Source organism: Notamacropus eugenii, chromosome 4, assembly GCF_028372415.1.
Source record: "Notamacropus eugenii isolate mMacEug1 chromosome 4, mMacEug1.pri_v2, whole genome shotgun sequence".
Taxonomy (NCBI): domain Eukaryota; kingdom Metazoa; phylum Chordata; class Mammalia; order Diprotodontia; family Macropodidae; genus Notamacropus; species Notamacropus eugenii.
In genome coordinates, this window is record NC_092875.1 from 170,492,568 (window position 1) to 170,511,809 (window position 19,242).

A 19,242-nucleotide genomic window follows, 5' to 3' on the forward strand; every position below is an offset into this window, starting at 1 on the left:
GAAGTGGGAACTGAGCTCTTTCTTAAAGGCAGGGAGGGATTTAACAGATAGAGATGGAGTAATGGAAAGAACCCATTTCAGGTATGGGATATGACATGAGCAAATAGCTGAAGATAGTAGAGGTCAGAAATTAAATGGAGGCTGATTTGTGTTCCACTTTAAATGGAACATCCACTAGAAGAGCAGGAGTATGTGATGATCTCAGAAAGACAGTTTGAAACCAGATTGTAGAAAGCCTTTTTTTCCCATTCAATTTAGGCTAAAAGATTTGTACTTTCTTCAATAAATAGTTGGGGGAAGATTATTGATCAGGGAAATGATATTAGATTGAAAAATTAAGACTATTCTGATCTTATCAGTAGGATGAAGGATAGGTAGACCTGAGAGAAGTCATAACTTCTTTCTACACAGTGTTAATAATGAATTCAGTAATTTTTCAGACTGACATTATTAGATAATTTAATCACTGGCTCACAGAATGAAATCTGTTTTCCACTCACTGTGAATTCTCCAAAGTTCTGGGTTCAATGTAGAGATAATATAGATGATAACTACATGTGAATTTGCTTGAGCCTCAATCACTGATAGACTGACAACCTCCAAGATCAGCTAAACGCAGTCATAGACAGTTAGTAGGTGACCAGAATAAGGAATATGAATTTTCATAATAAAAACTTTTAATCAATATCCAAAAAAATTCAAACAGATGGAGAAGCAATGCCCCAAACCACTCTAAGGACTAAAGTCTCATCCCAAAATAAGGGGAACAAATCTCTGGAAAACGCATTCATTGAGGTGATGGAGGGCATTTCATAGTTTTAGCAGTTGTGTTTGTCCTTCATTTTCAAAAAGGACCAATGACAACACAGTGTTGGGGTCAGGGTACAATGTCTTGTATTGGCTGATCAGTTTGGTCAGGCACAAGTGGTCTCTTAGAACTTTTGGTATGGAGATGTCTCTAGATCTACTCGATTCACATTTTCTTTGTGCTCCTGTGATCTTTGCTCATGGAGTACAGGGCTTTCTTTGATGTGGGCACACCATGCTGGGTGGTCCTGTACTAGATCTCTCATATGTCACAATACTAAAGTTCTTCAGAGAGACCTTCTGAGAGTTAGAAAGATTCATTCCTGCAGCATTTCTTTGTTGCTTTCAACACTATTAGTCATGGTGGGGGATGTTTTGCCCCAATACTGGGTGATACTTGTTCCCTCCATGGTAAGGTTCTTGGGTGTTCTGGTTCTCGAGGTTCTGGTGCAGGAACCCAGTGTGAGTAGCTGGCACTTCATCCCCACTTAGCAGACTAATTCTCCAATTTGCCTCTCTGTTCTTGGCAGCTTGGAAAACATCAATACTTCCAGAACACTGGTCCCCAGTGTTGAACACCCTTCTCTGATAATCTCCAATAACATTTCTTCCCATGATGAAATGCCCTTTGAGTAGGTGCACATCTCCTGGGAACTTTCATTTGCCTAGTCTACCCTAGCCCCACCCTCATGGGAAATGAGGGTCCTGATTATAGTAAATGTTATTTGATTAGAAAAGAGCAAAAATACACAATGAAAGAAATGAACCGTCTAATCATTAAAGATGGTTACAGAAGTAAAACAACCTTTGACATTGACAGTAATGTGGATAACAAGAAAGCTGTCAAATATTGTAGGCAAAATAAGACCAGCCTCCACTAAAAGAGAAAACATATATACTTTATCACACCTTTTCTTTTTTTAGCCATATGAAACAAAATTTGCACAAGTTTAATACAATAAAATATAGAATAGTCATATTAGGGGAGGTTACTTCTCTTCAAAACCGGAAAATAGAGAACCCAGACAGAATCCGTAATTATTAACAAATACTTCATAGTGGCATAAATTACTAGCAACACTTTTTTTTATCAGCTTCTCTGATACAAACTTGACCCCATCTTTCTAAATATCACATATTTGTTACCAAAAAATGAGAATACCTGTGACCTCTCTAAATATAGGTCATTTGTATACTCTTGTTCTTTACATAAAGTATACTTAGCTTGCTTCACTCAGAAAATCTGTAAACATTTATAAAAAAACATATATTAGTTTAAAAAAAAAAAGAAGAGTGCGCCAAAAAGACCTAGAAAAGAAAAAGGCAACTCATGTCTGTTCAATGATTATTGAATAAGTCACCCAAAGGCACCATAACATTTATACTAATCGGTAAACTAGCATTTATTAAGTACCTATTATGTGCCAGGTACCCTTACTGATTATCAAAGGTCTTTGATTCCTTTCCATACTCATACCTTTATCATGTACTACAAATATATGAAACATGATATTTTATATATATGCCACCAGCATAGTAAGTCCAATAACTGTTTTAAACATGGCCTTTGCCAGGGAGACTTTATATCAATTATACCCATAAATTCAGTATCATCAGTCTTAAATAGAACCAAGTATTGGTTCCAAGTCAAAAATAGAGTCATATCAAAGAACTGTATTTTTCACTAGAAACATGGATGATATCAACTTATATGATTCCAGTAAAAAGCACATTAAACAGCTCATGGAATTTTTCTCCAGTGATATGAAAATGTCATTTGGACTCAAGAACAATATTCTTAATATGCGTCTAGGAAGAATGGAGACCAAAGACTCTGAGCTTGAATCCAGAGGTCCAATTGAACCAATAGATGAAGGATACAGTTATAAATGCTTCGGTCTTGTTCTGGCATGACATACTGAGCATGAGTCATTCAACGAGAAAGCTGAGACTGTTCGTGTTACGGGACTGAATGACTTCCGAAAGTTAGTCAAAATTTAATAGAAAGAACACATCCAGAGCAAATAGCACCTATGGAACACAGGTTGTAATGCATACTTATTGCATTACTTTACTGCATAATTAATGCAATAGGTTAGGCAACAATGCATCCAGAAAAATGTTTAAATAAAAGCCTGTATAATATTTACAAAAAACAGGGTCTGTAAGCCTATGGCAATTACAGAAAAGTATTTCCCTCCCATAAAAGAGGAGGAGGATTGATATTCTCAGAACATATGGTAAATGGATTAAAAAATTCACAGAAACACTTTTTGAAAAGTTATCACTTCACTGAGTAATAGCAAAGGCTATCAGTGGGTACATGCTACTGGATTTGTTACTCTCCCCTCCTTTCATTTATTTAATTTTTAACATTCATTTCTTAAACACATCAGACCTTCTAAGAAGACTTAATGACATCTCTCCATCTGTGTCTACAAAAGGAGCTGGGCTGCCATCTTAAAATGCTACTATATTGATAACTAAACATTCATTTGAAAAGAAGTTGCCATGGGTGCTGAACTATGCTAGACCAGGGTAAGACACAAAGATGGAAAGGGACTAGGTTTTTGCCTCCAAGGATTTAGCAATCCATTGTGGATAGCTATAGATACATACCCAGATAAAAATAGTACAAATGTGAATTTGAGAAGTATACAGGAAAAACAACTCCCATAAAATCAGATGAGGAAGAAATGTTCAAAGATGATGGAACCTGAGTATGTTTACCTTGGAGAAGAGAAGACTCTGAGGTACCTGATAGTTCCTTTTAAATATTTGCAGGGCTATCTGTAGAATAGAGATTAAAAATATTTTGTTTGGCTCCAGAGGGCAGAACCAGAATCCTTAAGTGGAAGTTCTAAAGAGAAATTTAAATTTAATTCAGGAAAAATTTGCAAAAAATTAGAAATGTCTAAAGTTGGATTAGGGCACCTCAAGAAGTAGGTTTCTCCTTCTTGGAAACCTTTAAAGCAGAGGATGAGTGACTTTTTTTGTGGGGGGGAGATTGCTTTTGCATTTGGGTTCAACTAGATGGCTGCTAAAGTTCTTTCCAAATGTCAAATTCTGGGGTTCTGGGATGAGAAAGCACAGATTACTTACATTTTTCAATAGTTTATTAACTCCAAAAGGATAATGGCCCTGATTCTCTCTATTCCATAGGATGCAGAGGCAAAGTGGTGTCCTTCCTATTGGTTTGTCTTGCACAGTTTGCTACAGTGGATTAATGGTGGATCCTTGAGACAAGAAATCTTGTTCACGCATGAGCTTTGTGTCTCATGACTATAGACTCTACGCTTCGTACCCATAGCATAGCCCTAAAAGGATGTGATAGGGACACATTGGGAATATATAGCTAGTTGGCCTCCAATGAATGCTGTTGGAACAGTATTAGCTGCAGCTGCAGAGTAGGTCTGCAGCAGGGAAGCAGTAAAAGACTCCTTAGGAAAGGAAGGCCTTCATCACCTCCCTGCCCCCACCCTGCAGCCAGATTGCCCATCATTTCCTGAGGTGGTGACCCAGAGCTGTGACTTAGAAGCCACCTGGTGTCTGACCTAGAGTTTGTGAGTATGGCGAAGTGGAAAAAGCCTGTATGGATATTCTAGTTTGGAGAGTCCATCTGTGCTTTTGGAAATCTAAGTTTGAATCATTGTCCATCACTAATTACGTGACTCTGGGCAAGTTATAGTATCTCTGTGGGTCTGTGTCTTCATCTGAGAAATGACATGGTTCTATTGTATCGATTTTTTTTTATGTTTTTCTCTTTTTAAATACTAATATGTACTTGTGGGATAAAACAGGTATTTCCACAACATAATACAATAAAAAAGACAATTGTACATGTAACTTCAAATCTACTAAGCACAACTTGCTTTTCCTTTCAAATATACAACAAAATTATCATGTAAATTTCCTTTTTTTCCTCTTTTTTTTTACTACCCTCTCCCCATAGGAGAGAAGGCTACCATTAGACACAAATAGGCACATATATATGTACAGTTATTCTATACATTCTTCTATTTATCAGTTCTTTCCCTGGAGGCAGATAGCATCTTTGTTCATATGTCCTTTTTAGTTAATTTAGGGATTTATAATAGTCAAAATAACTTCTCCACTCAAAGTTGTTCTTACAACAGTTACTGTATACAACGTTTTCTTGGTTCTGCTGATTTCACTCTTCATTATTTCCTGCAAGTCTTTCCATGTTTCGCTAAGATCATCGAGCTCGTCATTTTTCACCGCACAGGAATACTCCATAGCTAGACTGTATTCTCCCAGCTCAGATATCAGAGGAGTTTGTGATTTCATCTCATGTGATGGTCAATGTGGATTGTATAGTTTTTTTAAAACACCGTATCTCCTTTCCCTCTCCTGTTTACCTGCTTTGGGAAAATGTTTGGTTTTGTCTCCCTTGAGCTTCCCCTTTAAGGGGCACTTTGCTCTGCTCTCCCTCCTCCTCCTTCTCTTCCTTCTCACCCCAACCCTCCCAGCCTAGGTTATCCTGTTTCCCCATTCCTGCTAATCCTTACTGGGACATTTGCTGATAACTAAGGCATTAGCTGATAAGGGCTGAAGGTGTTATCTTCAGGGAGATTTGCATTTTAATAGGCGACTCTAGATCCAAAAACTTTCCAGAGCTCAAGAATGCATCAATGATTGGAGGTAAGGGTGATGTTCTGAGGTGTGGGCCCCCAGGCTCTGTGCCCCCTCAGTCTCCAAACTAACTGGCCCTGCCTGTGCACTCAGACCTCCAAATGACCTACTGAGCCCCAGCTGCTGCCTCCCCCCCCATCCTTTTTTTTTTATCTATTAAAAAAGCAGCTTTATAATTTGATAAGGCAGAAGTGGTCATTTCCCCTCCTGTGTCCCACCCTGTGGCCTGGCAGAAGGAAACTCCCCTGGCCCTCTTGGAAGAGGTCACCCAACCCCGTTTCCTGCCCGGAGTACTTGCTATGGTTATTGCTACGTAGTGGCAGCCTAGGATAAAAGTGCCCCAGGTTGACAAGGTCTGTCTAGAGGCAGAGGAGTCATCTGCAGGGGCAGCAATCAGCACATAGCCACCGTCCTGGGGCTGCAGACCTTCAGCTCCTACCTACCCCATCACCCCTCTTGGTGGCTTCGGGTCCCTAATGTAAGCGTGGCAACATCGCCCTCTGCTGTCATGGAGTTAACCGGGTTTTAGTCGTGGCGTGAGATCAAGCATTTTAAAACAAAAGTGAGAGCCCGACGTAATCTAGGTTCTTTCCAGCTCTCCATAAGCGTGGGTTCTTAGGAAGGAAAACAAAAACATACTTCTGGTGTTAGTAAAATGCCATCTAAATTCTAGCTTGGTCCTAATCGCAGCTTGATATTATTGACAAACCTGGTTTCATTAAACATCATGCATGATCAGAACTCTGCACCTTGGTGTTTCGTTGCTATTAGGAGACTGCAAATTTTTCATGTATGTTTCGAGTTAGTGTGTTGTTCCTCTTCCTTATCTCTCCCCCCCACTATCCCCCACACCCCCTCCCCCTGGACTGTGAATATATCCTCAGGGAGTCTGGCTGGACGAAGAAGACTGGAAAGAAAAAAAAACCCACTTGAATTCTTAAGTATTACCAAAGGCGATGCTCAATTACAATTCTCGCTGAGGACGTGAAAAACAAACTCGGGGGTGGGGGAAGTGGTAGGATTAGCCCACCCTGTGTGTCGCTCTTGTGTTGTGCACCAAGGACGCCCTCTGCTAAGTGGGGAGCTTGCAGCTGGGGGTGGGGCAGGGTGGGGTGAAAGCCTTGTAAAGAAAACCACATGTTCCAGTTTACAGGTCAGTTGATATCCTCCCCTGAGGCGCCCTTCATTTCGGGCTTGGACATGCCGATATATCACTGCCACAATCCATCAACACGGCAGGATCCAGGGGGAAAGCTCTCCCCCAAATGCAGCATTGTGAATCTTCCCATTTGTAGTTTTGGTCACACAATTCATTTCCCTGCGATGGGAGTTTTTGATCTGGGCAGACAAGGGGCTGGTGGTTTTCTCGAACCCGTCTGCCTCGAGATAGATGGGTCTATGCTTGTTAAATAAAGATCTGGAATTCGGCTCTGCTGCAGCCTTCCTGTAACGCCCGGCAGTGCCAAGCATTCTTTGTACTGTTACACATTTGCAGCGCGAGGTTCTTAAGTTTAGAAGTAGAGGAGGCGTGCATTAAATGCATTCGCACAAAGTGGGATGAGAGTAAGAAGGGGTCACTGTAGAGGTTAGTGGATTTTATGTTTTATTTTGTGATTTTCTGTGCTTTCACTGTCTTCTCTCGTCATGGTTCCTGCTATTGTGGTTAGCCTCAAAGTTCTGAGTAGGGACGCAGACGTGATGGTCTGTCCAGGGCAGCCTTTCAGGGCCAAATTTCCAGCAAGTTTTTTCAATGGCCTCCAATGACTTTTGCAGTACACACTGGGAGAGTAGGATAACTGTTTTCTGAAGATTTAATCAGACGTACATTGCTTAAACCATCAGCACATTTGGGGGGAGGGTGGAATTGGGGAAGGCAATTCAGTGCTTTTTAAGTTAAAAATGAAATAAATAAACATATTTCATTGAACTTTAGAAAATAAGCATTGATCCCATATGGGAAAACTGAGCCTTTGTAGTTAGGCATAGCTACCTATGGGAAAGGAACTGATCAGCTCTACCTAGATGCAGTAAAATATACTAAAGAAGCATTCGGAACCATCTTAAGTGTCAATATATTTTGAAAGACCTCAGCTGGCCATAGAGATGTGTTCTTACATTAGATCTTATTACAAGACATATAACAAAAAACCCTAGTTGACAGCCTGGAGAGAAGACTGGGGGAAGGGAGATGAGATGACAGTCTTTGTGTGTCTGAAGGTCTGGCTTATGGAAGCTGGCTTAGACTTATTTTATCTCCTAGTCCTAGGGCATGGAGCTAGGAGCAAGGAAGATGGTAGGGCTGAGGGAGGAACATATTTCTAACATTTAGCCTTAAAGTGGAATGAGCTGCCTCAGGGGGTCCTGAGTTTTCCCTCATTATAGGTGCTCAAGTGGTGGCTAGAAGTTGGCAGTGATATTGTGGAGCATTCTCTTTTAGGTTGGATGCAACACCTCCTGAGGGCCCTTCTGATTATGAAGTTCTTTGATTTTTGAACCCATTAGAAGCTTCATTCTTTGAGGACTTTGCTTTGATAAGTTAGAAGGAACCAGAAAATAAAAATTAAAACTAGTTTCTACTTGAAAATACATTTGTTTTTTCTATTCAATGTCAGAACCAATTTCTAAATGGTTTTGAGCAACTTTAACTATTTCTCTGAATTTGGTTAGGGGCAACAGGTTCATTTACAGGTATCCAATTTTGCTAGATAAAGCATCCTAGGATGCACATCAACAAATGTCTGGGTAAAACTTTAGAAGCTCTTTGTGTATGTGTATGACTGGGACTGGCTCACACAGAATTCTGGGAATGTTACTGTGCATTGTGTGTATTTAGCAAGCACATACGTATTTGCTGTGCTTAGCAAGATAGATATAGTAATATCCCAATTTTAACATATATATTAATAATAACAGACTACATTTATATAGTTCTTAAAGTTTTGTAAAGTGTTTTACCCATATTATCTCATTTGATTCTCACAACATTGTGAAGTTGCTGTTCTCATTTTTACAAATGGGGAAACTGAGGCTCAGAACAATTTTGAGAGGGCTAAGGCCACAAAGCTAGTAAATGGTTAAGGTCAGATTTGAACCTAGACCTTTTTAATTCTAAGTCCTGTTTTTTATTCTTTATGCTAAGCCCAGTTACAGAAATAGGACTATTTCCACATTGAGAGAGGACTTTATCAAGCTCAATGAGAAAAATTAGTTCAATGCTTAAAGAGTATTTAATTTAAAACACTTCTAATAAATTGAAATCACCAATTTTAAACACCTATCAATGTAATTAGTTGCTTTCAAGATCCATGTTATTCTTTTTATTCATTTTTACTGCTTCGTCCAACTCAAAGGTAGCATTTTTTGAGCTTCAACATCAGTTAAGACCTGAATAAAAGGTTTCCTTTTCACTTGTGAATTTGCAGATGGGCCAGTTTTTGCCCATGAGTTATCAGTAATCTATTGGATAACAGCAGTAACAATAACTGTCCTACTTGCTTTTCTCAGAATTCAGTTTGGCATTCTATCTCCTCCTCTGTGCAGACTTTCCCCCAGGCCTTGGGGGAACCTGAAGGTTCTTTCTCAACCTCATTTTTTCTAACCCTTAACTTCCCTCAGGGTAAGTCAGATATTCCCTTCTCTTGGAAGGCTTTCCTGGTCCCCTAGTTATTTCTGTTTTCAGTTTTCCATCCTGTATTCATTCTCTACATATTTGTTTGAGTTCCTCACTAGCAGGTAAGCTCCTTGAAGGCACAGACCCTGGTCCATTTTTATCTCTATGTCCTCTGTGCTAAGGAGGATGCCTTACACATATTAGATGCCCATTAACTATTACTAATTAAGCATTTTTCTACCTAGGAATTCAGAGTACTCTCAACTCTATTATTTTATTCTCCTGATTATCTTTCCTGGGATTTAGATAAAAGAAGGGATTTTAATCTCCATTGTATAGTTGGACAAAGTAAGGCACGGAGAGATTGTATGACTTTGCTAGTGTCACGAAAGTGACAATCAGACAGAATTCACATCTCCAGGCTCTCTGAGCTATCACCCTTCTCATCATTTCAGTACAATTCTTCATCCCGTGTTTATTTAAGTAAAAGACAAACTTGTTCATTTGTGTCAGTGAGATTTTTCTTGGTTAGGGGCATGTGAAAAATTCTACATTTTTGAATATGGATTTTTAAATTATTTAACTAGATTTCTAGGAGTATCATTCCATATGTGTTAAAAGGGAACATCTATAGGACTCAGCTTTAGTGCTATTTGTATCCCAAGAGGTCTCTTTCATATATTCCCCTATAAGTACTAGCACAGGTTCAGGGCATATTGATGGTGTGGATCAGCTTCCACCTGAAAGCATGGTTTACATTCCCTTACCACTGTGTTTCTTTTATCGGTCAACCAGAGAGTATGTTAATTGGGCAGCTAGGTGGAGCAGTGGGTAGAGTTTCAAGCCTGGAGTCAGGAACACTTATTTTCCTGAGTTCAAATTTGGCTTCAGACACTAGGTGTGTGACCCTGGGCAAGTCATTTAGCTCTGTCTCAATCTGTAAAATGAAGTGGAGAAGGAAATGGCAAACCACCCTAATATCTTGGTCAAGAAAACCCCAGATGGGGTCACAAAAGACTCACATATGACTCAAAGAACTAAAAAACAACAATATTGTTAATTCAAAGCAAAAGACATTTGTTAACAATAGTAAGCTAACATTTATATAGCAGTTACTATGTGCTGTGCACTGTGTTAAGTACTTTACAGTTTTTATCATTTGATCCTCACAACACCACTGGTGCTATTCTTATCATCCCCATTTTACAGATGAGGGAACTGAGGCAAACAAAGGTTTGCCCAGGGTCACACAACTAATAAATATCTGAGGCTGGATTTTAAGTCAGGTCTTTCTGACTCTAGACCCAGCATTTTATCTACTGTGCTACCATAGCAAGGCAAAAGACGAGAAAATCAACCTTACAACCAAAACTGTACTGTCCTACAGGTTACCACTTAACTGCTGAGAGAGGACACACAGAGGAGTATATGTCACCAGGGAATACACACGGAGAGGCACATATATAGGGAATCTGCCTGATACAGGTATGGCAAGTGTAACTCTTGCCACCAACACTGCGCATCATTGCACTCAGAGTCCCTTACTCCTTTCTCCCTGTCATATTGCTCTCCAGCTAGGTGTCTCCACTTAACTGCTTTTCACTGAGTGTCTTCATTGTTAATCTTCTCTTTTGGGCATCGCTGCTGCGTCTGCTGCTTCCTCCTACCATCTTCTGACTTCTCTGCTGCCACTTACCCAATGGACAGCGGTCTGCCAGTGCTTTAACCTTGCCCCAGGTGGCACATGCTCTTTTGTGATGTGAAGCCCAAGTAGCAGTACTTAGGATGAGCTAGCTGCCGAAGTCCTTAGGCATTTTGAAATCCATTTTTTAAAGTTCTTTGTCTCCTTTAGCTGCTGTTATTTGAGATATGATCTAAAACACCATTTGACTTCTATTATTAACCCAGAAATACCTTTCAGTTTTCTTTCCGAGTTATTCCTGGGGAGTCCTCTTAGAAAATTGCAAAAAAGTTAATTGGAGTTGGGGTAAGGAGATACCTTTCAACCTGTTCCCATAATGCTCCTGGATGCCTTGCAGATCCGTACAGGAATAGGACTGAGAAGTCCCAGGTGGAATTGAGGGAGCTAACTATCTTTGCCCTATTCCCATCAACAGCCACAATCACAGTACTCCCTGTATATTAAAAGACTCTCATAATGAGATAATGATTTATTTTTATTATTGTTATTGTTATGGTTTTGGTCTCCACCTGTGATTTCGTGTGGTGTAGGAAATTCCCTCTCCCAATTCAGGTCAACAGCAGTTTGACAACTTATTATCATAAAGTATATTATATCTGGGTCACTAGAGGAAAAAGAACTTGCCCAGGCTCACATAAATAATGACATTGTTAGACTGTAACTAATCTTTTTTAATTTTCTTTTATCACAAACCAGTGATTTCATCAGGGTGGAAACTCCCTTCACATATTGAGATCTCCAATTTATCTTCATCATGAGAGTCATAGAAAATTTCCTAGGGGCACAGAGACTTTATGTGATGTGATTAGGGTCACACAGTGAGTATATGTCAGGAGCAGAACTCAAACCCAGTTTTTTCTGCCTGACTTTACGGCTAAGTTGGGTGACTTGGGAGATAGAGATAACCTATGCCATCCTGTTTTGATGTATGAATGAATGTTGTTGTTCAGTCTCCTCCTATGTTGGTATTTGAACAACATAATAGGTTTGGAGAAAAGCATATATATATGTATGGGACTAATCACTTTCTACCACATACCTTGTATTGTTCAGTTATGTCTGAGTCTTCATGACCCCATTGGGGGTTTTTTTTGTCAGAGAGACTAGAGAGGTTTGCCATTTCCTTCTTCAGCTCATTTTACAGATAAGGAAACTGAGGCAAACAGGATTAAGTGACTTGCCCAGGGTCACCAGAGTAAGTGTCTGAGGCTAGATTTGAACTCAGGAAGATGAGTCTGCCTCCAGGTCTGGCACTCTATGCATTACAGTGCCACCTGGCTACCCACATATGAATAAATACTAAAGCTGAAAAGCAGTGAAAAGATTTTGTGATCAAATTAAAAATGAAACCATAGCTCAATTGGATATGGAAACTTTGTCAATGCTCTATTTAGCACTTTTATTGGCTACTACTAAAATCAGCTCTGGTCAGATCTCCGAGTTAGTTATGTTTCCATTTTGTCTATGGCCACAGAATCTAAGTACTTGGGCAAATGTATTAAACCAAGATATTTTATCACGTCAGAAAGAAACTTCTTTCACAATTTTACCAAGTATCAGCATATTGAATTGGGTGCTGAAGCTAGATTTTAGGTCTTAGGGAAGAAGAGGTTTAACTGTTTATAATTTACATGGATCTGTGAATGTCATCAATGTGGATACTCCCTCTATCAGTACAGATTGAAGCTTGCCCTTCCATCATTTGTAATTTTTGTATTATCTATCATTATTATTATTATTTTGGAGACAATTGGGGGGTTGACTTGTCCAGGGTCACCCAGTAAGTATCTGAGGTTGGATTTGAACTCAGGTCCTCCTGACTCCAGGGCTGGAGCTCTCTCCACTGAGCCTCTTAGCTGCCCCCATGTTATCTACTATTTAATCTTTGTTATTTAATCATTGCTATATACTTTAGTCATAATTCTTACGTGGTATAGTTAATATTATTATTTTACAAAGGTTAAATAATCTATGATAGAATTGGAGCAGGGAGAAAAGTCCTCTTCTAAGGCAGTTCAGCTCCTGGTCTGCCACAGGTCTCAGAAGGTTGCTTGGAGAATTGAGTAACCTGCCCAGGGTCACCCAACTACTACATATGTTGGAGGTGGGATGTGAATACAGGTCTTGCTGATGCTTGGTAACCATACACTACATGGTCCAAGTCCAAAAAGTTTAAGATAAGAAAAAACATCCTCAACTTAAGGCAATGTTGTAGAGGAATAAAGTACCTGCCAAGCTTACTTGACCTTTGTAGCTTCCTAGAGGACCTCTAGCTAAAGCTCAGACTTAAGACTGCATGTAAGATGCTGTGGTCTAGACCTGAGTCACACTGGTAGGGTAGTTCAGGCTGAGAACTACAGTGAAATGAGATACTCATAGACCATCCAGACACTCAATGAAAATAAAATTATATAAGGTTATGGAAAGGATACAGCAGTGATTCAGATAGACATAGTGTCTCTCCCTTCTCTTTGCCATCAACCCCTCCAGCACATTTCATCTATTTATTAGGGTATATTGGGACGGATGAGTGTGTCACTCAAGGAGGAACATTGGCTCCTCCTTGTTGGCCCTTTTATGTCCTGGGACCTAAGGTGACTGGAGAGCCAAATGCTTGAGACTTAATTCCTCAGACCAATCAAGTTGCAGGAATGACTCTTTGCTTTTCAGGAAAAACAAGCCCAGGGACTTTGCTGCTACCACAATGGGAATTTTCTGTATTTTTAGGGATAGGAGTATAGTGTGCAGAGAGGGATTTGTTGTTCAGTTGTGTCCAACTCTTCATGACCCCATTTGAGGTTTTCTTGGCAAAGACGCTGGAGTGCTTTGCCATTTTCCTTCTCCAGCACATTTTATAGATGAAGACGCTAAGGCAAACAGGGTTTAAGAGACTTGCCCAGAGTCACACAGCTAGTAAAGCCTCTGAGGCCAGATATGAATTAAGGAAGACTAGTTGTCTCGACTCCAGGTTTAGGACTCAATCCACAGCGCCACCTAGTGGCTCCAGGGAGAAACTCCTCAAACAGATAAAAGACCAAATTCCCCATTGCTTCAGGTTACTAGGCTGAGTTTCTGGCCCAGGGGTTGCCAAGCACTGGTGGTGGAGCAAAGGCCACCGTGCCTCCATACTCCTGGCCCTCTTTGGGAAATGTGGAAAATGGAAACCATAGAGTAAATAGACAGTTGTTCTCTGGGTCTGATGATAAGGTTGCTTGGAAATTAACTTGGAAGTGAAGTTTAACTGCTTCCCTTTTAGTCTGCCTCTCCCCTCCTTTCCCTCTCTCCCCCATCTCAGAATACCAACAATGCTTGTCAAGGATGTTGCGGATAAGATTTCTGCCCAGGTACGCATAGGTTTGACTAGATCACATCTAAGGTCCTTTCACAGGATCATAGTGTTGTAGCTTAAAAGGGACCTTAGAGGCCAAGAAGTCCTTGTATGCTCCTCATTTTATAGGTGAAGAAAATGAAGTTAACTGACTTGCCTAGGGAGTCACACAGCTAATTACTATTTGAGGCAGGACAGGAACTCAGATATTCCTGACTGTAAATCCACTGACTTCCATTTCTCCAACTCTATTAAGAGGTATCACATCTCCAGCCTCACTTGGGAAAAGGAGACTAGGACAGCGTACCATGCTCCTCCTTGAGTTACACAACCCTCCTACCGGTTCTCTAGCCTCCCTCAGGAAAAGGAGAGGAGGGTACCTTTCCTGTCATTCCATTGCAACCTGGCCTCCTATCTGGCCTCCAGCCTCCATCATAGCAGTCCCCTAGCACTGAGGTGAGGGGGCAAGGTGACATTCCATCAAATTTCTGTCACCATTCCTTAGGTTGTAAATTTTTCCTCCAATATCTGAACTACCCAAGGTTTTGAAAAGACTCCACCCTGAGGTCAAAACCCTACTGACAATGAAAACTTTCCAAAGTTCTCCTTAATGGTTAAAAAACATTCCCCAGTCACATCCTGCCCATCCCAGTGATTCTGAACCCCTGTAAGTCCTCAGCATTTCTGTACTCCGCTGTCAGATTCCTTATTCACGTTCTCTCAACTCTCCCCATCAAAATCCTGCCCCAAAACTATTTACTTCTACTGTGCTCTCTGAAATATCTGATCCATAGACAGCAAACTTGCTTTCAGTTTAACATTTTCTTTTTCCCACTTCTACCATCTTCTGGCTCTTACTGAGATCTAGCTCCTGCTTGCCTCCCTGGCCATGCTTTCCAGTACTGAGTGTACTTTTTACTCATTCCTCCTGAGTAAGTGGTCAAGGAAGGGGTGTTGGAATACTCCATGATTCCCATTGCCACTTCTGGGGTGTTCCCCTACCACTGTCACTCATTAAAACTCTTTGAGGTTCATTCAATCCATATCTACCACCCTGTCAAAATTCTGGTAGATACTGTCTACAGACCTCCCAGATGTTCTTCTTTCCTCAGTGAGTTCAGTACCTGACTCAATCTTTTTTTTCTTTTTCAACTCCTGCCTCATACTAAGAGATGTTGACATTCAGTCTATTTCCTCATACCTCCTACCTTCTCAGTTCCTCAAATGAACTCATTTTCCACGACATTCCTTTACTCCATCTCAGCCACATACCAAGATGATTATACCTTTATCTTGCATCACCCACAAGTACACTATTTTCCATATTCATGAACTCTGAAATTCTCTTATGTGATCACAGTTTATGGACCTTCCCCTTCTTTCTCTGCCTTTCAATACCAACTTCATCCACACTGTGATTTTCAGTTCCTCCATCCCTTAGCTGTCTCCCCATTCATCTCCCCCACAATCACCAAACTCCTTCCTTTTTGCCATCTTGATCCCTTGGTGAACCAGTTCAATTCTACACTGTCTTCTTCTTTTGAGGTGCTTGCCCCCTAATCATATTACTAATTATTCCCTGCCCAGCCTCGGCCTTAGATCATTCCCAACATCTACTACCTTCATTCCTACTCATGTGCTGCTGAGTTAAAGTGGAGAAAATTATGAAACCAAACTGACTAGATACACTACAGATTGATGTTAAATAACCCCAACGGAGCTTTCACTGCTGCAAGGCAATCCTTCAACATCTCTCTAATTAACTCACTATCCTATTCACCACAGCAGCTTTTCTAACCCTTTTCATCTTTGCTCAAACCTTCTATGCCTAGAGATAGCTAGGTGGTCCAGTGTAGCACTGGGCCCAGAGTCAAGAAAACTTGAGTTCAAATCTGACTTTAGACTTCAACTAGCTACATGATGTACAAGTTACTTAACCTCTATCTGTCTCAGTTTTCCCAACTATAAAATGGGGATGATAACAATAGCACCTGCCAGTATCTCAGATCTGTTGTGAAGATCAAATGAAATAATCCTTGTAACTCCTTTTGCACAGAGCCTTTTACACCCACATTGTAGGTGCTTAATGAATGTTTAATTCTTTTCTCTCTTTCTTCAATGCCTCCCTTCTCCCAACCTTCTCAGCTGAGAAACTTGACTCATATTTTATTGAAAAATCAAGGCCATTCATCAGGAGCCTTTTCTTCTTCTTCTTCCTTATATCATATCACCCAGATGCCTTCTGCCACTATCTCCTCCTTTACCCTGTCTCACACAAAGGTGGCCCTTCTTCTTACCAAAGCTAACCCTTCTACATACACAAGTGGTCCCATTCCAGCCAATTTTCTCCAAGAGACTGCCTACTCTGTCATTCCACTCTCTCATATATCAGAAACCTCTCCTTGTCTACTGGTTACAAACATGCCCTTGTCTCCCCATCCTCAAAAACCCCTCACTTGATCCATCCATCTCTCATAACTGTCATTCCATATCTCTCCTTCCTTTTCTCTTCTTGAGAAAACCATCTGTCTTAGGTATCTCTATTTTCTCTCCTATCTCATCTTAACTCTCTACAATCCAGCTTCCAATCTCACCATTTGACTGAAATAGCACCCTCCAAAGTTATTAATAATTTTTAAATTGCCAACTCTAATGGCCTTTTCTCACTCCTCATCCTTCTTGGTTTCTCTATAGTCTTTAACACTGTAGATAACCCTCTTTCTCTTGACACTCCCTTCTCTCTAGCTTTTTGGGACTACTCGTTCTCCTCCCATTTATCTGACCACTCCTCCTCAGTTTCCTTTGCTGGATGATCATGCAGATAATGACTGCTAACTGTGGCTATTCCACAGGGGCTATGTCAGCCCCTTACTCCATAAACATCACTGGCTCCCTATGACCTCCAGGATCAAATATAAAATCCTGTACTTGGTGTTCAAAGCCCTTCATAACTTGTGCTCCCCAATCTTTTTTAATCTTCTTATATCTTACACCACCCTCCCCTCCCACCCCACCCTGCCAATGTCCTCTTCAATCCAGTGACCCTGAACTCCTTACTGTTCTTTGAAAAAGACATTCTATTTCCTCACTGTACATTTTCGCTGGCCTCATGAATGGAATGCTCTTCCTCCTCATCTCTCCTGCTTCCTCTGGCTTTCGTGAAGTCTCAACTAAAATCCCATCTTCTATAAGAAGTCTTTTACAATTCCTATTAGGGAAGTTAGGTGATGCAGTGGATGGAGCACCAGTGCAGGAATCAGGAGGACCTGAGTTCAAATGTCACCTCAGACACTTGACACTCACTAGCTGTGTGACCTTGGGCAAGTCACTTAACCCCAATTGCCTCATCCTGGGTCATCTCCAGGCATCCTGATGAATATCTGGTCACTGGATTCAGATCGCTCTGGAGGAGAAGTGAGGCTGGTGACCTGCACAGCCCTTCTTCCCTCAAAACAAAGTCCAGTGCAAGTCATGTCATTATTTTTCTGATGGCATGGTCTTCTTTGACAACGAAGGATGAACACACAATTCCTCTTAATTCCAGTGCCTTCTGTTGATTATTTCCTATGTATCCTTTATATAGCCTGTTTGAGCATAATTGTTTTCTTGTTGTCTCCTGCCATTAAACTGTGAGCTACTCAAGGGCAGGAGCTTTCTTTTGACTTTTTTTTTTTGTATCCCCAGTGCTTAGCACAGTGCTTGGCACACAGTAGGTGTTTAATAAATTCTTATTGACTGATAGATTGACTGTTCTATCCACTGCTCCATCTAGCTCCCCTTTACTTTGAGGTTCTATGAGTCTATGAACATTTCTCAAATAAGATTCCATGTGGGATTGATGCCTTTTGTTACCTGAGTGCTGTTTTAAGTCTAACTCTTCCTTGACTCCTTTTGGAGTTTTCCTGGCAAAGATACTGGAGTGTTTGCCATTTCCTTCTCCAGCTCATTTTACAGATGAAGAACTAAGGCAAACAGGATGCAGTGACTTCTAACTAACATATGTATATATATACATACATCTATACACACAAACACATACATATATGCAAACACATACATAAATGTGCACATATGTATATGTATGTGTGTATCTATATATGTGTGTATGTATATGTATATATGTGTGTGAGTTTATATATATCTATATCTATATGTCTAGTATACATAGTATATCTGGCATATACTGTAAGGCTAGTAAGTATCTGAGGCCAGATTTGAACTCAAGGAGATGAGTCTCCCTGACTCCAGGCCTGGTACTCTATCTACTTTGCCACCTAGCTGCCTGTTGGGTTTTATTAGGTAGGTAGAGTAGGGGGAACAGAAACACAGAGACACTTGCAAGGTCTTGGGTCATTCTCACATTTGCTAATATTTAAAATCTCTTTGGATTGACTTGACAGCCATGTGAAATACAGTTTGCTCTCAATGATCAGTCCTATGGAATGAATGAATCAAGCAGCTATGAAGAGCTTCCTCTGGGCAGAGAACTGGAATCCAAGATACTTCCTTCCCTGCCCCCCGTTTCCCCCCCAGCATAAGGTCATCACTTCTAAACTTACCACCATGCTGCTAACCCAAGCCCTGACTGATATCACTCCCTCAGACTCCTCTCTCCTGTGATTAGAGGGCTGGAGGATAGAGTACCAAGCCTCTCCCAAAGTCTTCCTTTATAGAGGGCAGAATCTGGACTTTTTGGGCTAACTGCACTCTGCATCTGTTGCTCTTCTTGGGAACATGGTGCCCCATGATGCCCTGTGCCAGGTACCCTGTGGTCTCCACAACCCACCCTCCTACCTCCTGCTGGTACCCTGTGGTCTCTATCCCCTCTTTCCTGTCTCCTTTTGTGTGTTGTTTCCCCTCAATAGATTTGAGGACAGGGACTAGTTTAAAAAAAAAAAAAAGATCAATTGTATCCCTAGCACTTATCACAGTAGCTGACACACAGTAGGTATATAATAAATGTTTATTGGATTAGATTGGGCACAAATAGCAACATAAGACAGTGTTTACTTTCAAGGAGGCTCGAATTCTAGTGGGGTAGACACACGTGGAAGATTTCAGCTACAAGTCAGATGGAAAAGTCCCTGTACCCTGGTCCCTAGGGTACAGCGGCAAAGCAGATGTTAAAAGTCTCTTCTTTAA